Source organism: Chinchilla lanigera, unplaced genomic scaffold, assembly GCF_000276665.1.
Source record: "Chinchilla lanigera isolate Chin_1 unplaced genomic scaffold, ChiLan1.0 scaffold00082, whole genome shotgun sequence".
Classification (NCBI taxonomy): domain Eukaryota; kingdom Metazoa; phylum Chordata; class Mammalia; order Rodentia; family Chinchillidae; genus Chinchilla; species Chinchilla lanigera.
In genome coordinates this window covers 3,302,748-3,308,580 of record NW_004955483.1, presented here as the reverse complement: position 1 = coordinate 3,308,580, position 5,833 = coordinate 3,302,748, and positions in this window count along the sequence as shown.

Sequence of the window (5,833 nt, the reverse complement as noted above, 5' to 3'; positions counted from 1 at the left end):
TAATACAGCATTCATTTATCCTAGTTCCTTGCAGCTCAGCCAGAGAGGAGTCAATTCCATGAGGTCAGTTTTATCAAACTGCCACCATTTACACTTTTTTTCAATTCACCTATTGGCTCCTCCTGGGATTAAATTTATAGGCTGAATTCTCAGTGGTGCCCACCCCAGCCCACTGTGAGACAGAACCACCCCATCCACAGCTAACACGTGTTTTACCAAATGTGGCAGCCCCACCCATCCTTGCACAGTCAGTGCAACCCAGTTTTTAAGCACTGCTCGTATTCCTGCTTCCACAAGCTGTGCCCGTTTTGGCTGGCTTTGCCAACAATGTAGAAAAGCCAAGAGGCCAATAAACAAGTAAACTTGGATAGCCATAAACCACGGTATCCTCAGTCTAAACTACAGAGTCTGCTTATTTAGCATGCCTCATGCTGGGGCAAAGCCACTGCTGGTCTTAGCTGAAAGCCTCCAATGGACCTCCTGAGGATACTGGTTTGGTATCATGTTAACAGATATGAAAAAGTCAGCCTCTCCTACGTGAGGAGCTTGCAGTGAGCCTATAGCAACATTTCTTTGATTGTTCTAACCAACTATTACCATTGCAACCATATTTGAAAGGCCTTTAGGACCTTTGGGATCTAACCTACTTTTCTGTGTCTAGAAAAGCTGAGTATAGAGGACTGGATAAGAGGGAGACATGAAATTCTTGGCATTGCTCTCCTGCTTATTAACTTTTACAGTGAGGTTTCTGACAAATATATGAATAGAGCGATTCATGCATCGAGACATACCAGTATCAGACATACACATTCATGCCAAGTTTAGGGACTGCTAATCAAGGTCTGAGATGCGACCTCTCAAAATTCATCATACATCAAAATTATGTCACTTGCTAATACAAAGATTGCTGGACCTCACCTCAGTTTCTGGTTTAGTAGGGTGGGGTAAAGGCTCTTCATTTCTAACAAGTATAATGGATGTTAATGCAAGGACTACACTTTGGGAACCAATTCTCTGGGGAGTTCTGGGCTCCCAGAAGGCCCACGTTGTAGACTTCATCTCATGTTTTATTGGAAATAACTATCTCATCTAGATATCTCTATGTACAGGATATCAGTGCTTTTAGTATCACATCATGCATATTCACCCCAAAATCCTATTCTGTTAAATAAGAGAGAAAAGAAGAACAAAGATGTGATAGGTCAGCACTCCTAGCATGTTTAATGTCATGCAAACATAAAAATGATACTACAGTGTTTCTCCTTTACCCACAGATTTGCCTTTTACTGTTTCATATTTTTCATGGCCAAAGGTACATTATACATAGTAAGTAAAAAATCCGGAAATACAATAATTCATAAATTTTAATTTGCAGGCTGTCCTGAGAAGTGGGGCAAAAACTTTCTATTCAGTCTGTCTCCCCAGGAGGTGAATCATCCCCTTGTCCAGTATTTCCTCCCATCTACACCACAGCCCATGACTCACTTAGAAGCTCGCTTTCTTATCAGAGCCATTATTTGGATCCCTCCATGCCTATGTTCAAGCAGCCTTTGTTTTGATTCATACTGGCACAAAAACACAGAAGTAAGGAAGCAGAAAATCCAGACATGTCAAACGCAAGCTATATAGTTATTCCTTTAAGTGAAAAGGTGGGTCTTCAAATTAAAGAAAAAAATCACATACTGAAGTTGCTGAGATCAAAGTCAGAATAAATCTTCTATCCATGAAATCATGAAGAAGGAAAAAGAAATTCATGCTCATTTTGCTGTCATATTTCAATTAGAAAAGTCTGGTTGAGGCTTTTATAAGATTTAGTACTATTCTTAATTTCAAACATCTACTGCAGGTCCTGGAATATATCCCCTATAAAGAAGACTACTGTTTGTTTTATTTCTGCACTGGAGCAAACTAAAGACTCGTGGAGCCTGGACAGCAGGCAGCATCTGCTGGCCCAGGAGCTGCAGCTATGTCTCTGTCCAAGCTGAACTCCATCAGGGCAGACTGTGACTCTCTAGACAGAGGACTAGCAGTGTCTACTGTAGACATGGAGTGAGCTACTATTGCCTCATCTGTGTGGTTATTCTCTTCTCCAAGAAAAGTTCCTACCCAAACTCCAACAAGAGACAATCTCCATAGGAACAGGAAAGGCAAAGAATTAACTCCTAATGGCCTCTACCCTGGGCAGACTTGCTTCAGAGGATCACTAGTAAATTGTCTATACTGGTGGGAGGATAAGAAGCATGAGGAAATATGTTAGCACTTTATCACATCCAGTTTCAGTCCTTTTGTCCTCAAATGCCATTTCTATCACACTCTTTCCCTGAGCAGAAATATCACACAATTCCTGGCTCCTACCACAGAGCTTTAGAGTTTAGAATCATTGCCAGTAGATTAGCTGAGTGACCCACGGGGCTCACCCCAACATAAAGTGCTCTGATACCCTAATCCCCCCTCTTACCTTCTGCACACTGGGCCCATTTGCAATGATTGCAAAGCTTTCCATTTTTGTAATGATTGAATCTGAAAAGGAAGTGGGCCCTGAAACGTCTGCATGCACAGCAATTTTAAAAGATTTGAAAGCTTTTTCCTTGAAGCTACACAATGTCCTGAAAGCATCTGGTTGCTTGACTGTAATCTATCCCACACAGGGCTGACCAGAGCCCTACTCCGTCAGCCACACATACACTGAAAAGTATCTGTCATTAATGTTTAAGTCACCTGACTGCTTCAAATGACTCTATTGCCCTTATAAAAACTGTAGTTATTTTCACTTGAGAAAGTTTAGGACTGTGATTTATTTTATAGGAATAGGGCCCAGCAGTAGAAATTATATAACAGCATTGGTTTGTATCTAACATGTAACATTATATGTAAATAAAATGTGTATGTGTTAACATTTGTGTGTATATGTAGTGTGTGTACATTTACATGTACACACAAAGTAGGTGTAGCAGTTGGCACATCTTGATGACCATTATTGCTGATACTCTCTGGGTGACACTTGCACATTACTATGAGGATGATGGACAGCCACAAAGCCATGCGCTCACCACCTTTTGGTCTACGGCTGTAGCTGCAACATCTTTGTTTCTCAGGCTTATTAAATCTTTGCGTGAAGCCAGTCACCCTGCCTAAGATAGCCATCCACTGCAAAGGATCATCTAATATTATGGGCTCTCAATGGATAATATTTATTCTGCATAATTAATTACCAGTAATGAGTAGATTCCAAGTTAGAAAGTAGTGTTTGATTTCTAGAACCACTCAAAGATCTTCCTTCTGTCTCCTCTAAGCATTAATTTTCCATTTTAAAATTTATTTAAAAGAAGACCCCGTTACCTTCCTAATTTTGTAAAAGTGAAGTTTTAATGTATTTATTGCTCTTCATAAATCACCCTAATTCCATTCATACATGTTGCCATATTGTGTATATTATCTAATAATTACTGACAAACTTATCACACTGGTGCAATTGCAATTAGTTTGCACGAACTTATCCAGTAGCCATCTAGTCAACATTTATTGCATGGCTACTGTGTGTTAGACTCAGCAGTCACTGTGGAAAATGCAGACATGAATAAATGAAGTCATGGTTTTGGGACTCACTGAGCTCACATTTTTCCAGTAAGCTGATTTATGAAGGATATATTTAATCGTGCTTGTTTCACAGGTAAGTCCTTGAGATTATGGCGTGTATTGGCTTCAGGTAGTTTTCCAACTGTAATGGAAAAACAAGCAACTAAAACCAATTTTCCCTAGTACCTAGAGCATTCCTTTCTTTAAAGTCTTCTTTTCTTTAGTCTTATTATTCTCTTATTTATTGATCTTTGCTCTCCAGTCCACAAAGCTAGTTGATAGATCAATTGCTTTTTTATGTGAGTTTCCTCACTGAATGGTGAGTTTTGTCCCTGAGTACATAGAGATGGATTTTATGTATGATTCTGACCATTGGCATCATTCCTCTTCGTTACTCACTCATATTTTTCTTTTTTCTCTTCCTTGCTTTCCTCCTTCCCCACCTGAGTTCCTCTTTCCTTTTGAACAATTTTTTTCAATTTCACCATATTTATTGTACGTTTTGGTCTTCATTTACTCTTTCGATTTCTCATACCAGAGAGACAATGTGATGCTTACACATGTGAGTCTGATTTATTTCCCTTACGAGTATGGTCTCAAGTTGTACACATTTACCTAGAAATGCCTCAAAGGAATCCTTCTTTATGGCCAAGTAGTACTCCATTGAATTAAAAAAAAAAATACATCTTCTTTATCCATTCCTTTGTTGATGGGCATTTGGGTTGTTTCCATGAGTTAGCTATTACAAGCTGTGCTGCTATAAACATGGGCATGCATATGTCACTGTGGTATGACATTTTATTGACTGGAACTAACTGTAGTCAAAATGTGAGGTGCAATACCTGCATGTGGCTGAGAGAACAATGGCTACCAGGATGCCCACGTGTAGAGCATTATACTAGCTATTGTGAAGTGTGAAATTAAATAATCAAGAAGCTACTTTTTGGGGGTTGTCTATTCACTTACAGTTCCTGGACAACATATTACAACCTAATTTAACAAGTAAACAAACCAAAACCTAACCAGAATATAACAAAAATTAAGTTTCAGAGAATCACAGGTACCAAACTCATTGTATCACACCCAAGTTAGATGAATCCTTCTTCTCTATATGCCCAGAGAAGGAGATCCCCTAGCTCTGGATTCTCTCTTCTTCTATGAAAAAGAGAGACTTCTCTATTCTTCCATGAAAGTTCACTGCTGACATTGCTGATTGAAGCTCTCTGACCCTCTTCTGTTTCTGAGTGTAGAAAAACAAGCCACAGAGTGTTCTTTGCTCAAATAAGCTGTGCTAAATTTAATGTTTGAAGTTTCTCTACTAACAAAACAAGAAAGAATTGTCCTATTTATTGGGGAATAGGAAAAAAGATAATGGCTTCCAAACACAGAACACTACCTAAAGAGAATAGCTATACATGGATTCCAGGGTTGGAGCTGTATCACGCCAAACTAATACATTTCTCAGCAACAGATGAAAGTTAAATTGTTACTTTTACTTGAGAAGTTTTCAGAACTAATGTTAAAAGGATGAACTGTTTAATGTACAAATGCAATAATTTACATTTGCGTTTTATATATCTGTCTTGGTTACTTTTCTCTTATTGCTGAGACAATATACCTGACACCTAGAATTAAGGAAGGAAAGGTTTATTTAGCTCACAGTTTCTGGAGGTTTTAGTCCATACTCGGCTGACTCCATGGCAGAGTGGCACATGGCAGAGGGCAACAGTTCATGACAGTGGCAGAGGAAAAAACAGCAAGAACAAAAGGGAGGAGTGGTGGCAAGCGGCCTTTTTCATATGCAAACTATCCCCCCCAGGGGCAGGTGTAGCATTCACACCCATAATCCCACCACTGGACTACAGTTCAATCATAAATCTAGAAGCCTGCCCCATGACTGTATGAGGGTTTGGGGGGACATGCAGACACAAACCGTAACAATATCAGTCTCAGTTAAGATAGCAGTAGTTGGTGGTAAATATCCACAAATTGGTGTTTTATTTCCCTCATTAACCTCTTTCTATATGATTATAACTCAAGGAAAAAAACAACAGGAGTCTACTGTTACTCATAGTATTCAGCTGGAAAATCAACCAAAGGAAATAATTAGTTTTTCATTTAACATCTTGATATTATTCTTATCCCTACTTTACTCTTGACATATGATCATTTAAGATCGTAGTTATGATGTTCTTTAAAATTAAAGGTTAATTTGCTTGTTTTGTGTGCAGCATATTCACCATGTAAAGACTGAATC